Genomic DNA, 26,833 nt, shown 5'->3' with positions numbered 1-26,833 from the left:
TCATGCAACATAAGCATGCTTATATAGTGTACATGATTAGGGTGAAACCCTAATAACCCATGACCTTTCCTTTTCCAAGGATCCATGGGTTAAAAGCTCCATGGATCATCCATGGACTTCCATACAAGCCTAACCCATTAACAAATGAGTGTTAGCCCACACTATATAAAACCAATAGCCCACAATCTAATTAGTCTTCCTTTTAATCTCTAAATTAATTCATAATTAATTTAAGACTAAAACTAATTAAATAACATGACTTATAATATATTAATAAACATATGTGTATAACTCTCATAAAATTATCCATAAATAGTTTGGATGAAATGCAACCCAAATGGACCATGTCGGGTCGGGTCAAGTATATACCAAATAAGTTATGGACTTGGACACCTTATCCAATAGTTAACGGTCAGGAGAAAACCCTAATCGATCTAGACCCTACTTTGAGTGTGTGAGAAGCTAAAGTGTATTGTTTGGTGATCTTAGTGAGGAAGATCAAGGAATTAGAAGCTTGGATCGAAGAAGAGGAAGTGGATCTGCCATCTACATCCTTTTGAGAGCCAACCTGAGGTAAAAAGCTAGTAACTTGACCTTTTCATACTTAGATATCTTCTTTAGACATTTAGGGTTTAAGGTAGACACCTTGGGTTTGAGCTTGTCACAAGAACAAGGCTTTAGATCTGGACTTCTCCTGGACCCAAGTGCATAAAGCTATTAGCTTTAATTTGTATGGACATCTCATCATACCCTAAACCTCATTCTAGACTTGGTGTTGGTGATTCTAAGCCTTTAAGACCTTGCATGCGCGTAAAGTTTTCAACTTTACATGGAATCTATGCCTTAGGAAGCTAGATCCATAATTTAGAGCTTTGGGGTGGGTTAAAATCGTCTGAATGAGTATTGGAATGAAGGGGCTCTACGAGTTGCTTGGTCAACTCGACGAGTCGGATGAAGATTGACTGAGGTTGATTTCTGCGTGGACTCGTCAAGTTAGTAAAATGACTCGGTGAGTCAGATGGGGGTTTCCCAACTTTTGGATATGCTTGGACTCGGCAAGTCAACTAGGGTTTTATGACTCTATAAGTTCTGGAGGAACTCAACAAGCCCGTATGCTGAACTCGACAAGTCTGGTCAACATAGACTGTTGACCTTGACCGTTGACTTTGAATTTCACTTGAGGTTGACCAGTTTGACTTTTGAGGGCATTTTGGTAATTTGGAAATTTATGAGAATGGACCATTGGTGATTATAGGCGTTGGTGTTTGGAGCTGTATTCGGAGGAGTTGACAATATCATCTCAAGCTACGTGTGAGGTGAGTTATCCTCACTATATCAATAGGGTCTAAGGCACCAAGGCCGACCCTTTATCGATTTGTATATGGGTTATTGCATGTTATGCTTAATGATTTACGTCCTGGTAGTTAGGATGGTATTATGCTATGCTTAGTGACCTGATTAAGTCGGTATCCTAGTATATAGGATAATGCTATGTTAGTGACATGTTAGGTCGGTATCCTGGTTATAGGATGTTGATATGATTAGTGATTTGTTAGTTCGGTTTGATTGTTATATATATGCTAGCGTATGATATTTATGTGCACATGATTGTTTTATTGGGGTTGGGTTGAGGCGGTCCTGCTTTGTGCTGAAGGCCAACAGACCCACAGATCGGATAGACTGTAGACACGGTTAGGGCATACCAGTCAGGTCGAAGGCCCAATGAGCGGTCCGGATAGGCTGTAGGCCCTGCGAGGCAGTCCAGACGTGCCACAGGCTCGGGAGCGATCCAGATAGACTGTAGGCCCTGCGAGGCGGTCCAATCAGGTTGAAGGCTTATTATGCATGTTGTCTGCCATATGATATGATTATGGTTGTATGAGGTTGGTATTTTGGGGGTAACTCACTAAGCCTTCGAGCTTACATTTATCGATTATTGTTTCAGGTACTTTTGATGACCGGTGGAAGGCCAGGGCGTGATCGTGCACCTCCTTTGTTTTTATGATTTGATTCTGGGATACTCTGACATTGAACCATTTGAAAACAAGTTTTGTAATAATTATTGGATTTGAAATGTTTTAAAAAGTTTTAAATTTGGCATGATTTTTATGGGTGTTACAAGTTGGTATCAGAGCCTTGGTTTGAGTGAATTGGAGGAAAACTCGTGTGAATCCGATCTCAAACTAAGGAAAAAAAAATTTCAAATTGAATTTTAAAATGGTTTACAAAATATAAAAACGAGGATGCAAGTGTACGAGTAACCGAAGCCAGTAAGTAGACCCCAAAATACCATACTATTATTTGGTGTTATGTTGAGTTAGAACAGCATGCTAGAGATAGGCTAGGGATCTTCAGGAATTGCATGATAGAATTGCCTGATTATATGATGCCTGCTAGCCTAAGGTTTCTTTATATGAGATTGTCATCATTACTGTAGTTGCTTAGTATGCATCACGGTTATACATAATTAAGATCTTACAGCTTGAGTATGTTTGGTTTGGCGTTACGTTCTGTTCTTGTCTGATTGGGGGCTTAGGGTAGGATCGGATATTCGAAAGTCTATAGGGTCTAGCGTTATGTGTGCCTAGCATATACAAGTGTTGCAGGGTTGGTGGAAGTTTCATGGATGGGTTGTTTCGGATGAGTCCGCTGGTTATAAGATGTTTAGCCTCCCTCTATGAGTGAGGAATGAGTGCATGCCATGCTTACATATAGTTTTAGGGTGTTGTGAGGATACTTAAGAAAAATATGGGTAGGTGTGGAAGGTAGTATAGGACCGTACTACTGGAAGCATAGGACCCATACACGTAGCGAGGAAGTCACAACCCCTAGGGTTTTGTTGGGGGTTGGTCCCGTGTTGTTATATGGAATATCTGATATCTTCATGGTATATTTTCAACATGGTGGTTACTCAATGATTTGTGATTGGATCTGGGTCAGGATCAGGAGACGGTGGACATGAGGTACCCACGGGGCCTGAGACTATTATCTAGATGGGGCCAGACGAGATGGACGCCAAAATCCGGGAGATCCAGCATGATGAGGTGGCTGCGATGTTCTAGGATCAGTTACCGGAGATGTTTGGGTCAATCAAAACCGCCATGGTAGAGTATTTCGATGATCGCTATGCAACCCTCACTGAGGTAGCTGCCGCAGCAGCCACATCGGCAGGGAGTGGAGCCAATCGGGATTTTCAGTATCGGGACTTCAACAACACAAAGCCCCTTACTTTTGATGGGACTCAAGACCCCATCAAATCCATGAGGTGGTTATCTGACATGGAGGGGTGTTTCTTCACGTGTTCATGTCCTACTGACCAAAAGGTCAGATATGCCCTAAACCTACTAAGGATTGGGGCAAAGGACTGGTGGAAATTGACAATTGGATCGTATTCAGATAATCAGAGAGTTGTAGTCACTTAGGAGCAGTTCAGGGATATGTTTAGCACTCGTTACATCCCACATGTTGATTGTGATCGATTAGCTCAAGAGTCCTTGGGGTTGAGACAGGGTACGAAGTTGGTGACGAAGATCACCCGTATGTTCACTGAGAGGGTGATGTTCTGCCCGGAGTTTGCTTCAGAGTAGGCTCAAATGAAATGATATCCGAGCATGCTCAAGACTGAAATCTGTCAGTTCGTTGCTACCTAGCGATGTGATACTTCGTTGGAGTTACAGGAGGCCGCTAGGCGGTGGGAGCTGGAGATTGAGCTACAACAGAGGGAGAGGAAGCAGGCCCCAACACAGTCTTAGCCGACGCCAAAGCAGTCTAAGACCGTTGATTCCAGGTCAGGAGGACAGCAGGGCCGCACTTGTGGCAAGTGCGATAAGAGTAATTATGGGGTTTGTCGTTCTGGTAGTGGGTGCCACAAATATGGAAAGGAGGGGTATTATGCAAAGGATTATCGGCACGCCGCCCCAGTTCAGGATATGAGGATCTGTTACCACTGCCATCAAGTTGGTCACCTGAAGACCAACTGTCCACAGCTCGCTACCCGGCCGGCGTATGCTCCAGCGCCGGCTACACTGAGGATTACTGACTGGAGTCTGGGTAGAGCAGCGCCCCCGAGGACCTAGGGACGCGCCTTCCAGCTTACAATAGAGGAGGCCAGGGCAGCACCAGACGGGGTGCTGGTATGTTTCTATCCCCTATCTTATTGATCATATATGTTTTGTGCTTATACGTGTTGTACCATGTTAGGTACATTCTTAGTAAACTTTTTACCTGCATTGGTATTATTTGACTCAGGGGAAATTCGGTCGTTTATTTCTCATTCATTAAGTAGAGATTTCAGACTGCCTATAGGGGAGCTTGAGTGTCTGTTGTGGGTCTCTATCACCAACAAACACGGGGTTTCTACTTCTTTAGTTTATAGGGACTGTATTTTGGAGATATTCGGGGTGCCTTTCCTGATAGACTTGATTCCGATTCCCATGGGGATGTATGTATGATTTTGGGTATGGACTGGCTTAGTCAATTCGGTTCCATGATCAACTGCGAGGGTCAGGGGGTGGTGGTTCGGACCCCAAGTGGGGGAGAACTGATTATCTACGGCGAGGGCACCAGATTGGGATCAGGGTTTTGCTCAGCTGCTAGGGCTCCATAATATATTCAACACAGATGTGCAGGTTACCTAGCATATGTGGTGGATATGCGGGTCAGGGATTAAACTTCGATTTTAGAGGTACAAGTGGTCAGGGAGTTTGCGGGCATGTTTCCGGAGGAGTTACCCGGAGTGCCTCCGGAGAGGCAGGTCGAATTCAGGATCGACCTAGTGCCAGGTGCGGCCCCTATCGCCAAGGCGCCGTATCGGTTGGCACCACTAGAGATGCAAGAGATGTCATCTCAGCTACAGGAGCTGTTAAGCAAGTATTTCATTCATCCAAGAAATTTTCCATGGGGAGCGCCGATCCTCTTCGTCAGGAAGAAGGATGGTTCACACCGGATGTGCATCGACTACCTAGAAGTAAACAAGTTGAAGGTGAAAAGCCATTATCCACTACCAAGGATAGATAATCTTTGTGATCATTTACAGGTCGTGTCTTGGTTTTCCAAGATAGATCTGAGGTCCAGGTATCATCAGGTCAGGGTAAGAGAGGAGGACGTGGAGAAAACCGCGTTCGGGACCTGTTATGGACATTACGGGTTCGTGGTGATGCCGTTTGGGCTCACCAACACGCTGACAATATTTATGGACCTGATGAATCGGGTTTGTAGACCGATGCTCGACCGCTCGGTCATTGTATTTATAGATGATATCTTGGTGTACTCCAAGAATCGAGAGCAGCATGAGGAACATCTACGGGAGTTATTGGGAGTTTTGAGGTGAGAATGAATTTATGCCAAGCTCTCGAAGTGCGAGTTCTGGTTACGAGTGGTCCAGTTCCCCGGGCATCTCGTTAACCAGGAGGGGATTTTGGTTGACCCGACCAAAATCGAGGCAGTTATGCAGTGGGAGATTCCGAAACCTCCCTCAGATATTAGGAGCTTTTTGGGATTGGCAGGTTACTATCGGAGATTCATTCAGGATTTCTCCAAATTAGCAGTACCCCTCACTCATCTGATGAGGAAGGGGGTGGACTTCCGGTGGGGCCCTGATCAGAGACTCTCAGACAGTAGTTATGTGAGGTCCAGTCATAACCCTCCCGAAGGGGGTGGAGGTCTTTATGGTTTTTTATGATGCATCTATCACAAGACTGGGAGCAGTACTCATCCAGAAAGGGCGGGTGATAGTGTATGCTTCGCGGCAGCTGAAGCCGCATGAGGCGAGGTACCCTACGCATGATCTGGAGTTGGGAGCGGTGGTATTAGCTCTCAAGATATGGAGACATTACCTCTATGGGGTCCTTTATACCATATACATGGACCACAAGAGCTTGAGACACATCATGGATCAGCCGAAGCTGAACATGAGGCAGTGCAGGTGGCTGCATGTAGTCAAGGACTAGGATTATGAGATCCTTTAACACCCGGGTAAAGCGAACGTGGTTGCGGACGCCCTGAGCCGCAAGTCGGCTGGGTCTTCTACCCTAGCAGTATGTATGAGGATAACAGTGGATTCTCTATTAGTTGGAGTGATTAGAGAGGCTCAGGATGAGGGTATATGACAGGAGAATTGGAATCTTGAGTGAATTAGAGGCGAGATCACCCGATTCGTGCAAGATAGTCGGGGGTTGTTGACTTGTTGTGGACGGGTATGGGTTCCAATGTCTGGAGGGGTCACACAGGTTGTACTTGAGGAGGCTCACAAGTCTCACTTCTCTATCCACCCGGGAGCCACTAAGATGTACTAGGATCTGCGTTTGAGTTACTGGTGGTCATGCATGAAGCGAGAGATCACTTGGTATGTCGAGAGGTGCTTGACCTACAAAATGGTCAAGGCTGAGCATCAGAGGCTGCATGGAAAGCTACAACCTCTAGAGGTTCCCATGTAGAAGTGGGAACAGATCATGATGGATTTCATCACCAAATTACCGAGAACGAAAAAGGGTCTTGACACTATATGGGTTATCGTGGATCGGTTGACCAAGCGCACCCACTTGTTAGCCATTCGGGAGAGTTCATCGGTAGAGAAGCTAGCTGAAGTATATATCCGCAAGTTTGTTGCTCGCCATGGGGTATCAGTCACTATTGTATTAGACCGTGACATTCGTTTCACCTCCCGCTTCTAGCAGAAGTTCCACGAGGAACTGGGCACGCGGCTGCATATTAGTACACCATATCATCCTCAGACAGATGTCCATAGCGAGCTGTGACATCCCCAAAATCTCGGCCAGAAAAGACCAATTTTCATTTATGCTTTTAAATAATTTCAGAGTAATTCCTTTTGATTTGAAAGAGTTGCGGAATTTGTTCCCAAAACAAAACATGATAAAATAATATTTATCAAAGCATTTCATCAAGAGATGCATTTTCATTATATAATCAAAACCCGGGATGTCATGTTCCGATACAGACCATAAAGCATAAATGATAACATTACAAGTCATTCAACAAATATATACATATACAGACTTGCAAACAAAACAACAAGATGATCCATCCATCTTACGCCCTTGTGCCACTTCCTGTAATACAAATAAAACTGAGTGGGTCAGGCTTGGGAGCCTGGTGAGCATATAGGGTTTTCAACCCACAATAAATAAGTTATATTTAATTTCACCAACCAATCACTATCCCGATGACCCATTCCCGTTATCCTCACTTTACGTCCCTAAAACAACATCTATCTCAAGGGACCTAATCTAGGATTTTCATCGGGACGGACATCACGGCTAAGGGGTTTCCTCAACAATAGATATCCTAAAGGAAACCATGAGGGGGATAGAGTACACCGGTGAACACATCATTCACAACACCTACAGGTTATGAACCTGCTAGCGTTCCACTGGACTGTCTAGAAAGAGTCCGTGGTCGTTATCCATACTCCGCTGAATAACTAGATCAACAACAACAACAACATCGAGGCCTCTCATCTGTTTATTGCACACCAACAATCTACCCATGTTCTACCCAACATATTTGTAGATAAAAATATATATTTTCATACATAGTTTAAAACCTGTATATCATTTTCATTCAATATATATTCCACATAACAGATGAGGCATACCACATAACACGTATTTCATAGAAAGTAATTCAGATCTATGAGATGAAATAAAGTGAATATCCATTCACGCATACAACCACAAAATATACACATAACAAGTATATCGTATAAAATACTTCCTAGTTACTCGTTAGAAGAAAGTAACTACACCCTCACACATATAAACCACAATTTACTTAATACACTCAAACTGTACTTGTATTATTATCGTGTTTATGAAAGGTAGTATACACTCACTTGATCAGAAGATGATCGGACAGCACTACGACTTGCAGAAGTAGTAATCCACAGCAGATCTGGAAGATCTCCACAAAAATCGAACTTCTCGCGGGCAGAGCTTCGGCTCAGGAACCGCACTTCTCGGGATCTTCGGGATCTCGGGACTTGTCTCGGGGCTCGAGAATAATACCGGGGCTTCGGGGTATTTCTGGCATGCAAAACGATGCAAAACGGGAGAGAGAAGAGAGGAAATTGGCAAAATAGCCGGCTGCCCTCGCATCCTATTTATAGGAGGCTGGAGCCTCAGAGTACGCGGGGCGTACTGGTCCGAAGTCGTCATGGCATGCGTCATACGAAGCCACTTGCTGCGAGTGTCGACACCTTCGGAGTACGTGGGGCGTACTCGTGTACGCGGGGCGTACCTCGGATCAGATTGTTGACTCGCCTTCGGATAATGCTTCCGAATTTCCAATTAAATTTAAATACAAAATAATTAATAAACTTTGGAAATTCATATCTTCTTCATACGAACTCCGTTTTCGACGTTCTTTATATCCACGCGAAGGTGAGACTACGCTCTACAACTTTCGTTTAGACTCTGTCGGCTAATTTCGAATTTATTTTGATTATTTATTTTTAATAGGCCGCGACAGAAAAACTTCGTTATAAATTCATAACTTCTTCGTTTGACGTCCGTTCTCGCCTAACTTTTTATCGCTTCGATACCAACAACGAGACCTTCGATCCTCGTTTAGATTGCTTCGGCTAAAAACCGCTCGATCTCAAATCGAGTATTTCGGGCTGCACACCGCTAAGCCGAAACTTCGATAAATCATAACTTCCTCATATGAAGTCAGATTTAAGTTCATTTTAAACTTAAATTTTGATGCTTATTTTTATTCTTAATTAATCAGACCACATAATTAAGCAATTAAGCACAAAACACATAATACTCAAATAATACATTCTTATTATTTCAAAACGGGTTACAAAGGTTAACCTAGACTATTACATTCCTAAAAACGGAAAGCCTAGAAACACAGGCGTTACAATTCTCTCCTCCTTAGAATGATTCCGTCCCCGAAATCACACATCAACAAACAAATGCGGATAGCGACCCATCATGTCACTCTCCATCTCCCAGGTGAGATTCGGCCCATTCATGTGTTTCCATCGGACAAGCACTAACCCAACCATCTTGCGTTGCAATTTCTTAGTCTTTCGGTCAACAATTGCCTCTGGTTCCTCAATCAACCTTTTGTTCTCATCAATTCTCAATTCAGAAATTGGAATTATGTCAGGAACTTCTCCCGTGAACTTCCTCAAATAACACACATGAAAAGTGTTATGAATTCCATTTAGTTCTTCTGGTAGTTCGAGCTTGTAAGCTTTGTTCCCAATCCTCTGAAGAACTTTAAATGGTCCAATAAACCTTGGACTCAACTTTCCCCTTTTTCCAAATCTTATAAGTCCCTTCCACGACGAGACTTTAAGCAAAACCGAATCACCAACCTCAAAAGTCATCAGTCTTCGCTTCTTGTCAGCATAGCTCTTTTGACGATCCTGAGCCGCTAACATTCTTTTCCTAATTATGTTCAACTTTTCAGCAGTTTGATGGACTATCTCCGGTCCCATAAACTGCTTTTCCCCAGCCTCAAGCCAACAAGACGGCGTACGACACTTCTGTCCATACAAAGCTTGGTAAGGTGCCATCTTAATGCTCGAGTGGAAACTATTATTATAGGAAAATTCTACCAATGGTAAATGTTCATCCCAATTACCTAGGAATTCCAGAGTACATGCTCTCAGCATATCTTCAAGCGTTTGTATCGTTCGTTCGCTCTGACCATCAGTCTGCGGATGGTAAGCTGTACTTAAACACAACTTGGTACCCAATTCCTCTTGTAGACTTTTCCAAAATCGTGAGGTGAAACGGCTATCATGATCCGACACAATCGTTAACGGAACACCATGAAGCCTCACAATTTCCTTCACGTAAGAATTCGCAAGCTTCTCCATAGACCATTTCTCCTTGGCCGCTATGAAATGCGCACTCTTAGTGAATCGATCAACGACCACCCAAATCATGTCGTGACCATTCTTTGTTCTGGGCAGTTTAGTGACAAAATCCATAGCAATGTCTTCCCACTTACCCATAGGTACAGGTAAAGGTTCTAAACTCCCGTACGGTTTCTGATGTTGTGTCTTGACTCTCGCGCAAGTCACACACTCAGCCACATACTTTGCAACATCAAGCTTCATCGTCGGCCACCAGTAGTAGGGTTTCAGGTTCCTATACATTTTAGTGCTACCCGGATGAATCGAGTACATGGTCTTGTGAGCTTCTTCCATTAGAAGATCTCTGACTCCTCCTGTCTTAGGTATCCAAATCCAATCTTGGAACACCTTCAGTCCATGACTGTTTACACCGAACACCAACGTTTTGCCCAAATGTTCCTCCTTTCGGTCATTCTTCTCAGAAGCTTCCTCTTGAGCTTTCTTTATACTTTCCACAATAGTCGAGACAACTTCAATTCTCAACGCTCTTGGCCTTTTCCTTTCAAGATTGACTTTCCGACTGAGAGCATCAGCAACAACATTAGCTTTACCGGGGTAGTAAAGTATCTCGCGGTCGTAGTCCTTAAGTAATTCTAGCCAGCGTCGTTGCCTCATATTCAATTCTTTCTGATTAAAGAGATATTGGAGACTCTTATGATCAGTGAAAAGTTTGCACTTCGTGCCATAGAGGTAATGCCTCCATATTTTCAGAGCGAAAACTACCGCTGCCAACTCCAAATCATGAGTCGGGTAATTCTTTTCATGCTCTTTCAGCTGTCGAGACGCATATGCTATCACCTTTTCTCTTTGGGTCAAAACACAACCCAATCCAACCCCATACGCATCGCTATAAACAGTGAAGTGTTCAACTCCATCGGGTAGAGAAAGTATCGGTGCCTCGCATAGCTTCTTCTTTAGCTTCTCGAATGCTTCTTTATGCTTCTCACTCCAAGAATAAGTAGCTCCTTTGTGGGTTAAAGCTGTCAACGGAGTAGCGATCGAAGAAAAGCCTTGGATAAACCTTCGGTAATATCCGGCTAATCCTAAGAAGCTTCGAATCTCCGTGGGACTTTTCGGTTGTTCCCACTTCATCACCGCTTCAATCTTTGCTGGATCAACCATTATTGCTTCTTGGTTGACCACGTGACCCAAGAATTGGACTTCACGAATCCAAAAATCACATTTGGAGAACTTAGCATACAGCTTCTCCTTCTTCAAAACTTCTAACACTTCTCGCAAGTGTCTGCTATGCTCCTCCTGGCTTTTCAAGTAAATCAGAATGTCGTCTATGAACACTATCATGGATTTATCAAGGAAAGGATTACAAACCCTATTCATCAAATCCATGAACGCTGCCGGAGCATTGGTTAGTCCAAACGACATAACCAAGAACTCGTAGTGTCCATATCTAGTTCTGAATGCAGTCTTCTCGATATCTTGCTCTCTTACTTTTAGCTGATGATATCCTGACCTTAGATCGATCTTCGAGAAATAGCTCGAACCTTGCAATTGATCAAACAGGTCATCAATCCTTGGCAACGTATATCTATTCTTTATTGTTGCCTTGTTCAGCTCTCGGTAATCAATGCACATTCTCATACTTCCATCTTTCTTCTTCACGAATAACACCGGAGCTCCCCAGGGTGATGAACTAGGTCTAATGAAACCCTTGTCCAATAACTCCTGAAGTTGCATCATTAGCTCCTTCATCTCTATTGGTGCTAATCGATAAGGTGCTTTTGCAATCGGCGTCGTTCCTGGCAACAAGTCAATACGGAATTCCACTTGTCGATCAGGAGGTAATCCAGGAAGATCTTCGGGAAATACTTCCGGATAATCACACACAACTGGAATATTCTGCATCACCTTCTTTTCCTTCTTAGCATCAATCACGAATGCTAAATATGATGTACACCACTTGGTCAAACATTTTCTGGCTTTCATCAATGAAATGATTCCAGAATTCACTCTGCGTTTGTTCCCATACACCATAAACGAATCTTTCCCAGGCAGGTTTACTTTGACTATTTTCTTCTTGCATAAAATTTCGGCGTCATTGGCGCTAAGCCAATCCATTCCCAAAACGATTTCGAAACCATTTAGTTCGATAGGCAATAATTCCTTGTGGAACTTATTCCCATTCAGATCAATTAAGATGTTTTTCATGCGATGGCTAACAGGTACAAACTTGCCACTAGCAACTTCGACTAACAAGGCATTATCTAGTCTAACAACAGGCAAAACTAGCTTTCTACCAAATTCATGTGATATAAAGGAGTAGTTGGCTCCAGAATCAAATAAAATTTGGGCAGGCAATTCGTTAACGAGAAAGGTACCTGAAGCGACATCAGCTTCATCTTTAGTAGCTTCCAGTGTCATCTGGAATGCTCTCGCCTTTGGATTTGGCGGAATGTTGGGTCTAGCTGCCTCCTTTTTCTTCTTCAGGCAGTCCCTCGACATATGTCCCTCCTCACCACAACCATAGCAAACTTTCTTAGTGAGGGTACATTCATTGGCATAGTGCCCTGGCTTTCCACACTTGTAGCATGTGTTCGCCACCTCACATTTTCCATGATGCTTCTTTTTACATTTGTCGCACCATTTCGCTTCACTTCCACCTCCCCTCGAACCAGACTTTGAGAACTTGTTTTTCTTGTTGGACCCTGAAGTTCCATCGAACTTCCTCTTTTCGCCAACATCTATCCTTTCCAGACCCTTTTCCTTCTGCTGGGCCTCCACATTCTTAGCTGCACGAACAACCGTTTTCAGAGTGGTTGCCATCTTGACTGTCGGACCAAAGTCGGCAGGCAGTCCATTAGCAAACCTCTCAATCTTGGAGAGTTCCATTGGCACTAGGTACGGAAACAACTTCATTTTCTCAGTAAATGCAGTAGCATAGTCATCTATGCTCATCTTCCATTTCTTCAAGTTTTGGAACTCATTGTTCAGATCAATCAGATCTATCTCTGAACAATACTGCACCCTTAGGTGTTCCAAGAACTCCTCCCATGACATTTTCAGGGCTTCTCCTCGTGGCATAGTATCTGCCAACAACTTCCACCAACTCAAGACTCCAGTCTTCAGTTGTCTAACCGCAAAGACGGTCTTTTGTTTTTGCTACAGTCGCAACTTTCAAATACCATCTCCATCTCTGAGATCCAATCCATTATCTCAACAGGCTTTGGGCTCCCAGAAAGACTTGGCGGTTTGGTGCCCAAGAAATTCTTGTACATTCGCCCATCCTTGTTGTTTCTCCTTTCCGGATCGTTCCTTCGTTCTCCTTGAGTCCCAATTTGACTCATCATGCGACTATTGTTCCCTTCCTCCGATTGCTTGGGAACCAATTCAGGTTCCTCAATAGGTATGATAGGTTCATCCCTATTATCATGCAACATCTGTCACATCTCCTCCCTTTGTTCGGCTAGCATAGCCCGAATCATGGCTTGCACCGCAACCATTGTTATTGGTTCTGGTGCTGCTGCTACAACAGGTATTTGCTCAATAACTGGCGGTTGATTCCTGTTTTCATCCGCGTTTCCAACGCCACTCCTTGTATTCACCATTTTTGATCTACACACCGAATAAGGTGAAATTTAGATCTTCATTCACGATAGATTTCAAATCATCCTTATTACTCCGAAACGTTTACATGCTAGTTCTAATAACGTAGGTATACGCTTAGAATCCTACACACATAAGGTTTCCAGATCCGCTCGGCAACAGACCGTAGATCCGAACAAATAATATCATATATGGCAACATATAACATTTAGCACTTAAAAGCATTTTAGGCAACTTTCCTAAAATAAACTAGTGCTCGTGTCTAAAATCCAACAGACACACATCTCAAATTTCCACTTAGCATTCTAAGTTTAAGTCTAGAAATCCTACAAATTCCTAGTTCGCTTAAACTAATGCTCTGATACCAACTGTGACATCCCCAAAATCTCGGCCAAAAAAGACCGATTTTCATTTATGCTTTTAAATAATTTCAAAGTAATTCCTTTTGATTTGAAAGAGTTGCGGAATTTGTTTCCAAAACAAAACATGATAAAATAATATTTATCAAAGCATTTCATCAAGAGATGCATTTTCATTGTATAATCAAAACTCGGGATGTCATGTTCCGATACAGACCATAAAGCATAAACGATAACATTACAAGTCATTCAACAAATATATACATATACAGACTTGCAAACAAAACAACAAGATGATCCATCCATCTTACGCCCTTGTGCCACTTCCTGTAATACAAATAAAACTGAGTGGGTCAGGCTTGGGAGCCTGGTGCGCATATAGGGTTTTCAACCCACAATAAATAAGTTATATTTAATTTCACCAACCAATCACTATCCCGATTACCCATTCCTGTTATCCTCACTTTACGTCCCTAAAACAACATCTATCTCAAGGGACCTAATCTAGGATTTTCATCGGGACGGACATCACTGCTAAGGGGTTTCGTCAACAATAGATATCCTAAAGGCAACCATGAGGGGGATAGAGTACACTGGTGAACACATCGTTCACAACACCTATAGGTTATGAACCTACTAGCGTTCCATTGGACTGTCTAGAAAGAGTCCGTGGTCGTTATCCATACTCCGCTGAATAACTAGATCAACAACAACAACAACATCGAGGCCTCTCATCTGTTTATTACACACCAACTACCCATGTTCTACCCAACATATTAGTAGATAAAAATATATATTTTCATACATAGTTTAAAACCTGTATATCATTTTCATTCAATATATATTCCACATAACAGATGAGGCATACCACATAACACGTATTTCATAGAAAGCAATTCAGATCTATGAGATGAAATAAAGTGAATATCCATTCACGCATACAACCACAAAATATACACATAACAAGTATATCGTATAAAATACTTCCTAGTTACTCGTTAGAAGAAAGTAACTACACCCTCACACATATAAACCAATTTTTACTTAATACACTCATACCGTACTTGTATTATTATCGTGTTTATGAAAGGTAGTATACACTCACTTGATCAGAAGATGATCGGACAGCACTACGACTTGCAGAAGTAGTAATCCACAGTAGATCTGGAAGATCTCCACAAAAATCGAACTTCTCGCGGGCAGAGCTTCGGCTCAGGAACCACACTTCTCGGGATCTTCGGGATCTCGGGACTTGCCTCGGGGCTCGAGAATAATACCGGGGCTTCGGGGTATTTCTGGAACGCAAAACGATGCAAAACGGGAGAGAGAAGAGAGGAAATTGGCAAAATAGCCGGCTGCCCTCGCATCCTATTTATAGGAGGCTGGAGCCTCGGAGTACGCGGGGCGTACTGGTCCGAAGTCGTCATGGCATGCGTCATACGAAGCCACTTGCTGCGAGTGTCGACACCTTCGGAGTACGCGGGGCGTACCTCGGATCAGATTGCTGACTCGCCTTCGGATAATGCTTCCGAATTTCCAATTAAATTTAAATACAAAATAATTAATAAACTTTGGAAATTCATATCTTCTTCATACGAACTCCGTTTTCGATGCTCTTTATATCCACGCGAAGGTGAGACTACGCTCTACAACTTTCGTTTAGACTCCGTCGGCTAATTTCGACTTTATTTTTATTATTTATTTTTAATAGGACGCGACAGAAAAACTTCGTTATAAATTCATAACTTCTTCGTTTGACGTCCGTTCTCGCCTAACTTTTTATCGCTTCGATACCAACAACGAGACCTTCGATCCTCGTTTAGATTGCTTCGGCTAAAAACCGCTCGATCTCAAATCGAGTATTTCGGGCTGCACACCGCTAAGCCGAAACTTCGATAAATCATAACTTCCTCATACGAAGTCAGATTTGGGCGTTCTATATATATTCGGAAACCTCGTTTCAACTACTACAACATTAACAAAAGATATTAAGTTCATTTTACACTTAAATTTTGACGCTTATTTTTATTATTAATTAATCAGACCACATAATTAAGCAATTAAACACAAAACACATAATACTCAAATAATACATTCTTATTATTTCAAAACGGGTTACAAAGGTTAACCTAGACTATTACATTGCTAAAAACGGCAAGCCCAGAAACATAGGCGTTACACGAGCGGATCATACAAACCCTTTAGGATATGTTTCGGGCCTGTGTTACCGACTTTGGTGGGATCTGGGACTCCTACCTACCGCTTGCAGAGTTCTCCTACAACAACTTTCATTCCATCATTGGCGCTCCGCCTTATGAGTTGTTGTATGGACGGAGATGCTGCACTCCAGTATGTTGGGGTGAGGTTGGTCACAGGGTGATGGGTCGGACCGAGGTAGTCCTGCAGACTACTGAGATGACTCAGCATATCAGATAGCGGTTACAGACCGCACAGAGTCGGCAGAAGAGTTACTCCAACCGGCGTCGATTTGAGTTGGAGTTTCAGGTCGGTGATATGGTACTCCTGAAGGTCTCACCTTGGAAGGGTGTGATCACTTCAGGAAGAAGGGGGAAATTGGGTCCCCGATACGTCGGGTTGTTCAGGATCATTGCCAGGGTTTGCAAGGTTGCGTATAGACTAGATCTACCAGAGGAGCTTAGTCAGATCCACAACACTTTCCATGTGTCACAGTTGCAAAAGTGCGTGTTAGATGAGGAGGCAATGGTGTCATTGGATGATATTCAGGTCAATGAGCGCCTAAATTATATGGAGAGGCTCGTGGCCGTTCTTGAGAGGAAAGTAAAGGTTCTACAGAACAAGGAGATACATTTGGTAAAGATACAGTGGGAGCATCGGAAGGGATCCGAGTGGACTTGGGAGCCGGAGGCTGAGATGCGGGAGCATTACTCGGAGTTGTTTACCACAGCGAACTTCGAGGACGAAGACTAGTTCAAGTGGGGGAGAATTGTAACAGACCGATTCCTAGGTATTTACTTTATAGTTTTTATGTTCATTGTAGAAGGTCTACCTGACGAGTTGGATGCTCTGACTCGTCGAGGAGGGAGAGATTTGGCTGCGGGAATTAAGTGACCAACTCAACGAGTTGGAGCTGGAATGAGAAAACCCTAATCTTAGGGTTTGCATTGTATTTAAAGGACCTTAAGTCCTTTCCTTCAGCCCCTTATCACTTGTTAACGGTCAGGATAAAACCGTAATCGATCTAGACCCTACTTTGAGTGTGTGAGAAGCAAAAGTGTATTGTTTGGTGATGTTAGTGAGGAAGCTCAAGGATTTAGAAGCTTGGATTGAAGAAGAGGAAGTGGATCTACCATCTACATTGTTTTTGGGAGCTAGCCTAAGGTAAAAATCTAGTGGCTTGATGTTTTCATACTTAGATCTCTTCTTTGGACATTTAGGGTTTAAGGGAGCCACCTTGGGTTTGAGCTTGTCACAAAAACAAGGCTTCTGATCTGGACTTCTCCAGGTCCTAAGTGCATAAAGCTATCAGCTTTAATTTGTATGGACATCTCATCATACCCTAAACCTCATTCTAGACTTGGTGTTGGTGATTTTAAACCTTTAAGACCTTGTATACACGTAAAGTTTTCAACTTTACGTGGAATCTATGCCTTAGGAAGCTAGATCCATAATTTGGAGCTTTAGGGTGGCCTAGCATCGTCTGAAGGAGTATTGTACTGAAGGGACTCAGCGATTTACTTGGTCAAATCGACGAGTTGGATGAAGATTGACTGAGGTTGATTTCTGCGTGGACTCGGCAAGTCAGTGAAACGACTTGGTGAGTCAGATGGGGTTTTCTTGACTTTTGGACACACTTGAACTCAGTGAGTTGTCTGGAAACTCGATGACCCGACTAGGTTTTTATGACTCTGTGAGTTCTGGACGAACTCGACGAGTCCGTATACTGAATTCGACGAGTCGGGTCAACATGGACATTTGACCTTGACCGTTGACTTTGACTTTCACTAGAGGTTGACTAGTTTGACTTTTGAGGGCATTTTGGTGATTTGGGAATTTATGAGAATGGACCATTGGTGATTATAGGTGTCGGTGTTTGGAGCTATATTCAGAGGAGTTGACAATATCATCCCAAGCTACGTGTGAGGTGAGTTATCCTCACTATATCAACAAGGTCTAAGGCGCCAAGGCCGGCCCTTTATGGATTTGTATCCAGATTATTGCATGCTATGCTTACTGGTTTACATCCTGGTAGTTAGGATGGTGATATGCTATTCTTAGTGACCTGGTTAGGTTGGTATCCTGGTATATAGGATAATTCTATGTTAGTGACCTATTAGGTCGGAATCCTGGTTATAGGATGTTGCTATGATTAGTGATGTGTTAGATCGGTTTGACTGTTATATATATATATATATATATATATATATATATATATATATATATATATATATATATATATATATATATATATATATATATATGCTAGTGTATGATATTTATGTGCACATGATTGTTTGATTAGGGTTGGGTTGCGGCGGTCTTACTTTGTGCTGAAGGCCAATAGACCTAGGGAAGATCGAATAGATTGTGGACCCGGTTAGGGCATACCAGTCAGGCCGAAGGCCCAACGAGTGGTCCGGATAGGCTGTGGGCCCTATGAGGCGGTCCAGACATGCCGAAGGCTCGAGAGCGGTCCTGATAGGTTGTAGGCCCTGCGAGCTGGTCAAAACGTGTCGAAGGCTTGGGAGTAGTCCAGATAGACTGTAGGCATTGCGAGGCGGTCCAGTCAGGCATAAAGCTCATTATGCATGCTGTTTGTTATATGATATGATTATGGTTGTATGAGGTTGGTATTTTAGGGGTAACTCACTCAGCTTTCGAGCTTACATTTATCTATTATTGTTTCAGGTACTTCTGATGACTGGGGAAGGCCAAGGCATGATCGTGCACCTCCTAAGTTTTTATGATTTGATTCTGGGATACTCTTGTTGGGTTTTGAGCATTCTAACACTTCCTAAGTGTACATGCAACCCTAATAAACCTCGGATCTGTGTTTGTCTAAAATACATGCAAATTTTTTTTCCAAGGTTTATAACTTATCTAGCATGGCATGGGGAACTTTTAAACATAAAAGAGCTAGATGAATTACATACCTTTTGATGAGTGTTGATTCCCTGGAGTTTGAGAGCCAAGCACCAATAATGTGAATGCCTCAAATGGAAATCACAAATCACCACAAACTTGGAAAACCTTATGAAAGTGTATACATTGCACTAGAAATCGGCCACCACTTCTCACACACACTAGGGTGTCAATTCATGCAACATAGGCTTTTTTGTATAGTGTAGATGATTAGGGTAAACCCTAATAAACCATGTCTTTTCCTCTTCCAAGGATCCATGGGTTAAAAGCTCCATGGATCATCCATGGACTTCCATATAAGCTAAGACCATTCCCAAATGAATGTTAGCCCACACCATATAAATATAATAGCCCATGATTTAATTAGTCTTCCTTTTAATCACTAAATCAATTCATAATTAATTTAAGATTAAAACATAATTAAATAACATGACTTTATATCAATATATTATAACTTATAATATATTAATAAAACATAAGTATACAATTCTCGTAATATTATCCATAAATCGTTTGGGTGAAGTGCAACCCAAATGGACCATGCCGGGTCGGGTCAAGTATATACCAAATAAGTTATGGACTTTGACACCTTATCCAACAGACTCCCACTTGGATAAGTCTAATAACTGTATTTGCCTATATTACTTCAGGAACCAACTAGAAACCGTAGCTCTTGAAAAATCTGTTGAACTATGAAGTGCCATTTTAGATAAGTGATCATATAATCCTCTGTTCTCATGATATCAGCCGGACAAACACATGGAACAATGTCTTGCTTATTATCTGACAGTTGTTTCCTGATTTCCGATTTATTTGACAAAGAACTTAATTGAACACATCAATTTAATTCTGACCGGGCCCGATACATGGGTCAACACAAAATCATCGAGGGGCCCAGATATCTACAAATCAGCGAAGGAGGCGATATGGCTGAAGAACTTCGTAGGAGACCTTGGAGTTGTACCAGCTATTAAGGAGACTATGGAGATTTTCAGTGACAGCAATAGTGCGGTCGCCTTAGCCAAAGACTATGGAGATTTTCAGTGACAGCAATGGCAGATACCGACACATTGACAGAAAATATCACTTCATAAGACATAAGATAGAAGGACTCCTCATGGCAAAGAGGGTTTCGTCAGATGAGAACCCTGCAGATCCCCTTACGAAGGGACTGACGAGGATTAAGCATTTGCAGCATGCGAGGCGCATCGGGCTGAGGGACGATATTAGTTTTACAGATTAGATAGCCTTTTATGAAATTTGTAAAATGTAATCGACTTTTGATGACGAATAAAATTTGTGATTTATTTATGAGTAAAGTGTTGCTATCATTGTCAATTATTTACTATTGTTTCAGTTTTGCATGTTTTGACTTCCAGAATAATTAATTTATTCAAACCTCCACAATCGGTCATATGTCGGAAGTAGGTATGAATCAAGATTGTCATGAATTGGGTTTGTAGATGGCTAAAGGTGTTTAGACATAGCCTTGGACATTTACATAGAATTACTTCCACTCAAATCAAGGACTTAAACACTTCAAAATCCCCTCTCAAAGAGAGATTACGACCCTAAGAGGGTGCTTGGGCCGTGAACATCAAACTAAGGCACCAAAGTGTGCCTAAGGCCTTCATTTGCTTTAGGTAAAAGTCTAGAACCTATCCTACATGTGCATGAGACTTGAAAGCATCAAAACACCCTTCCATAAGAGTTTACGGCAGTAAACTCAAAGGGGATTGGCCTTGGGGCCGTAAACTCCTCAAAGGAGTGTATCTATGCCCTAAACCCTTCCAAGAATTAATCCACCAAGTTGGAATACTTCTAGGGAGCATTTAGAACTTCAAAACACAAAAAGTCACCAAGATTGAGAGTTCACGGCCGTAAACTCAAGGGTTTACGACCGTAAACTCCTTGTGTGGGGTTATATGGAGAGTAAACTCAAGTAGGAGGTCCCTTGGCACCCTAAACTCACTAGCCTTGTCCCACAACAACTTAGATGCAATCCTTAGGGCTTATAACACTTATATAAAGTTTTTATTATGTTCTAGGATGTATTAACATTTTCAATTAGTAATTTAAGACTAATTGGTTGCATATATGTGTGATTATATGTTATTTAGGATCATAGTGTGTGTACAAGTCCTCACTTGACACCTAAGAATCCTACACCGTTCAGTTCATCCAAACCACCATCTACAGGTGAGTTCATACCCCTAAATCAATGTTTTAAATGATTTTAAATTCTTTAATGGGGGGGGGGGGGGAATACAAGTAGAAAACAACATGTTATTAAATCATTCATATGTATTTTATAACTGTGTTTTCATTCAACAAACTTCACATACTACAAAATGTGATGCATGAAATGGTTTTCTATCTTAAAAATACTTTGTTATCAAATGTATTACTTTTGAAATGTTTATTAAAATGACATCAAGTCATTGTTAATTATTGTTCAAAACTCTTATATGTCTTACAAAACCATTTTTACCTTCTTGAACAAAACTATACTTATACACTTATGTTCTTATATATGTATTGATGTTATAGTTTTCATCCTTCATTCACTTTCCCACACTCTTGTGTTGCAAGGGTGTATAAACCTACTTGAATAACCAATTACCGTTCAGTTAACTATCATAGGGATAGTTAGAAGATACAAAACATTGTTCCTATTACAAGAAATCACACAAGAGTCAGTTCATTCATGAGTCTATACCAGCACATTACCTGATACATAAGTACATTTACATATACTTACCTGATACATGAGTACGTTTACATGAATACATTACATGAGTACCATTTCATAGATACATTTTCCTGTATACACTTACATGGATACGTGTACCTAGAGTTACGAGGATGATTTATTAGTACTTTCTGTGTAAATTGTCCTGTCTATCCCAGTTCAACGGGATGTCTAGGCGGGACTAACCATTCCGAATCCCAGATGATTAGCACCAGTGGTTGATGACCATCAACGGAGGTCTACGTTTAATACTTATACTAAGAACATCGATTACGGGACTAACCCTTCCTGCCCCCTGCTGCTGCTACAGAGGATAAGTGGACAATCTTTGGATGTTCATTAGGTTATACATTTCGCTTATTGTGATGTTGTGTTAGTCCTAGTACCCTAGGATAACAATTACATTAGTTCTTTTTCCTATTTACTTTATTTTGTGATACATTCACATAAACGAGGAGTTAGACTAAGTACTTTTAGCACTAGTCAATCAAAAGGAAAAACTATCATTTTACTTACAAAAAATTCGGATCTTGGTAGAAGCCTACATCTTATACTAATAGGAAATAAGGGATTTCCTAGGGTTTTTCATACTTATATCAACATTTTCATTTAAAGATTTACATGGCATTCATAACAGCTTTTCAAAACAAGGCGATGACACTTCAATACTTATGAATTCACCAGCTTTAAGCTGATACTCGCCTTCAAAATAACTTGTATTCTCAGGTCATCAGTAGACATGTACGGTGGCCAGGTTTTGAGAAGACGGAGCACAGACAAGTCTCGTCTTTTATTTTGATTGTATATTTTTTTGGTGTCTTATTACCATGAAAGTACACACATGTATTAGAACTTTACTTATAATTAAATGGATGATGTTGTTGCTTGTTTACTATTTCAACTGTTGTGATACTGTACATGACGTCCTCCAAACCGGAACGTTTCCGCCATTCTTGGTTTTGGGGTGTGACAGATTGGTATCAGAGCAATGTTTATAGTGAATATAGTATATCAACCCATAAAAGATATACTAACTATAAATACATTGGGATTAAAATACTCTGTCTAAGAGTTATACTTTTAAATAATAAAATATTTAAGTAAGTATACGTGCCTGCATTCATACTAAAATCGGTGTCACAATGACAAGAACAAAAGTATTACGATTGTTGAATATCACAAGTAAGCCTGGGGATATATGGTCAGTCTTGGGAATGTCATAGCCTGATCAACTATGCTGGTCCAAGGAGTGATTAGCATATGCCCAAGAATGGTTATGATATGGCAGCAAGTCTAAAAACTTACCAACACAACCATAAAGAAATACCATAGGGGTATTTGGTCTTACTGTAATTATCTTAGTCAGTTCGTCTATTTAGCTATTTCTTATATCCCTTGTCTCGCATAGATTTTAATGGCTGGATTTCACCACGGCGATCCGTACTTCCCGGACCAAGGCAACGTTGGATGGCTAGAGGAAGAACCAGAAGATGATCACCCAATCCCTTTGGATGATCACCATGTTGAGGGTTTTTCCGAGAGTTCTGACTCGGAGCCTAAAGTCAACAACCTACCCCCAGCTGCTCAGGACCCAAACCTGAACCCCCATCCCGCATTTCAAGGACCCACACCTTTGTGGGCCACTAACTTGACTAGATGGAGTCAGGAACAGGGTCAACTCATTCCCTACAATGGAGACAAAAGTTTCTACAACCTCACTGAAGGAGGTTCTGCTGACAGGGTCCTACCCATCATGGCTCGTAGAATTTCCAGAAACACGATACTGGGTCAAGTAACTATCGACCGAGTCGTGGAGATCGAAGCCAACTCTGGTGTTAACACTGTCCACATTCGCCAACTGGAGTCTGCTCATGAAAGGACTCTGGTCCGCAATGTAAATCTGCAGAGGGAACTTGCTGAAACTCAAGCTGAAGTTAGAGAACTTCGAGCTCAGCAAGTGAGAGCTGACAGGCGTATAAGGGACATAGAACGTCTACTATCGGGATCAAGAACTCATGCTAGCAGTTCTCGTCGCCGATAGAATCTCGACGACTCATCTTTTGGATATAACCTAGTTTATGTAAAACTTTGGTCTAATTTCCTATCTTTATAAATCTTAGACCTGTTAGGTCTTGATCTAAGTCATATTTCTGTCAAAATTTTCCTATCTTGGTTAATGTAAGGCCTACTTCTAGGCCATTTTCCCGAACTTGTTACATATGTAATTCCAGTATTATTGACAGAAATCTAATCATATGGAAATTATTATCCAAATGCTATCATCTTCATTTACTCATACTATTCATTCTGTTGATCGGACTATGGAGAGTTACTCCTTGAGACACATTCATTATTCATTTATTCTTATCCATGTCGTCATCTTTTAAACGTATAGTTAAAGATGCCGCCACGCAGAAATCCCAGGTGTAACCCAAACAACGAAGCACTGATACCACCACCTCCACCACCACCTGAACCTCTTCAACCACCTACTCCTTTCGATGCCAATACGTTCCAGGCAGCTTTCACAGCAACCGTTGCAGCGGCTATGTCAGCAATCAACGCTCCTGTCCCTAGTGGATCGGGATCAGGTGCACCTCCTTCGAACCACGGCGAAAGCCATGGACACTCTCGGGAATTCACCTATAAGGACTTCACGAACGCCAAGCCCCGCAGCTTCAATGGTACTGATGGGGTTACGGTGTTAAGGAAATGGATTGAAAAGATGGAATCTGTCTTTGAGATCTGCGCTTACCAAGAAGGCAACAAGGTTAAGTTCACAGCTTGTACCTTCTCTGACAGAGCACTAACATGGTGGAACGGCCATGTTAAGTATCTGACTTTGGTGGTGGCGTATTCCATAGGTTGGGAAAAATTGAAAGACATGCTGATGAAAGAGTATTGTCCTCGAGGTGAAGTACAAAAACTCGAGCAGGAATTCTGGGGTCTACAAATGGTTGGATCTGACATCACAACCTACACAAATAGGTTCTGTGATCTGGCAAACCTATGCCCTGATATGGTTGCTCTCGAGAGCAAGAAGATAGAGAGATATATCTAGGGACTATCGCCCCAGATCCAGTCAAGTGTGTTAGCTTCCAGGCCTATCACTTTTGATAGTGGAAAGGAACTGGCACAATCCCTCATAGATCACAGGAAACCTCAAAACCCAACAATCCCTGCACCTGTACCACAAAAGGTCAACAACAACAAGAAAGGGTGGTCTAAGAGGAAAAGAAGGGCTTCGCAAGAAACAACAACTTGTGGCAATCAATGCTTCCACAGTGACTCCTGTTGTCCCTGCGAACCCCTTACCAGCAAAAACTTATGTTGGATCTCTCCCGAAGTGCAACGAATGAAGCTTCCACGACTGTGGATCTTGCAGGGAGATGCAGTGCACTAACTGCAACAGGAAGGGGCACACAGTCTGTTTCTGCTAGACTCCAACAGCTCAGGCCGCCCAGGTTCTTAACGCCGGTATGGGCCAAACTTGCTACGGTTGTGGCGAAGTGGGCCACTACAAGAGGAACTGCCCTATAGCGGGGATGGCTGTAGGGGTAGGAAGAGTTATGGCCCTAGGCCACGAGGAAGCAGTAGCTAATCCTACGATAGTTACTAGTACATTCCTCCTCGATAACTCATATGCTTGCATACTTTTTGACAGTGGGGCAGAGAGAAGTTTCATAAGTCACAAATTTGCACACCTGCTTAAACAAAAACCATGTGCATTAGATAATTCATTCATGGTAGAAATGGCTAACGGGAAAACAAAAAGTACAAACTGCATATACGTAGGTTGTACCTTAACTTTAGATGGCCATACTTTCAAGATAGATCTCATGCCTGTCCTAATTAAACATTTCGATGTTATCATCGGTATGGATTGGCTGAGTCTTATTCGCGCCGACATATTGTGATTTGAAAAAGCAGTTCGTCTTAACCTTCCTAACAACGAAACCTTAATTATCTACGGCGACAAACCTAGTACGAGCCTTCGCATCATTTCGTGCATTCAAGCCCAGAAGTGCTTGCTAAAGGAGTACCATGCATTCTTCGCACATGTCGTCGACACAAGTCAAGAAATGAAAGACATACAAAACATCCCAGAAGTACGCGACATTCCCGACATCTTCCCAGAAGAACTTCCCGGTTTACCACCACAACGCCAAATCGAGTTCAGAATCGACTTAGTGCCAGGAGCTACCCCCGTAGCCAAATCTCCTTATCGTTTGGCACCGGCCGAAATGCAGGAACTTTCCAGTCAACTTAACGAACTTCTCAAGAAAGGATTCATTCGACCAAGCTTCTCACCATGGGGAGCACCGGTCTTATTCGTCAAGAAGAAGGATGGATTGTTTCGCATGTGCATCGACTCTAGAGAACTCAACAAGCTTACCATTAAAAATCGTTATCCTTTGCCCCGCATTGACAATTTAATTGATCAACTTCAAGGAGCGAACTACTTCTCGAAGATAGATCTACGATCCAGATATCACCAACTACGAGTGTTAGAGGAGGATGTTCCCAAGACAGCCTTCCGAACTCGTTATGGACACTACGAGTTTGTAGTGATGCCGTTTGGATTAACTAACACACCCACAGTATTCGTGGATCTAATGAATAGGGTGTGTCGTCCTTACTTGGATCAGTTCATCATCGTCTTCATTGATGACATACTCATTTACTCTCGAAGTAAGGAAGAACATAGTCAACATCTCCGTAGAGTCTTAGAAACATTGCGGTCGAAGAAGCTCTATGCGAAGTTCTCCAAGTGCGAATTTTGGATTCGACGAGTCGAATTTTTAGGCCATGTTGTTACCGAAGAGGGAATACACGTGGACCCTTCCAAAATCAAGGCCATCAAGAACTGGTCAGCACCGAAGACACCTACAGAAATTCGTCAATTTCTAGGTCTTGCTGGCTACTATCGCAGGTTCATTCAGAACTTCTCCCGCATAGCAAAACCTCTTACAACACTGACCCAAAAGGGTGTAGCCTTTGACTGGGAAGTGAAACCAGAAAGAGCGTTCCAAACGCTCAAGCGAGCCTTGTGCACCGCACCGATACTATCCCTCCCTGAAGGGATAGAAGACTTCGTGGTCTATTGCGATGCATCAAATCAAGGGCTCGGATGTGTTATGATGCAGTGAG

This window comes from Lactuca sativa, chromosome 7 (genome assembly GCF_002870075.4).
Source record: "Lactuca sativa cultivar Salinas chromosome 7, Lsat_Salinas_v11, whole genome shotgun sequence".
NCBI classification, from domain to species: Eukaryota; Viridiplantae; Streptophyta; class Magnoliopsida; order Asterales; family Asteraceae; genus Lactuca; species Lactuca sativa.
The sequence above is the reverse complement of the archived record's forward strand: the minus strand, read 5'-3'. Positions refer to the sequence as shown.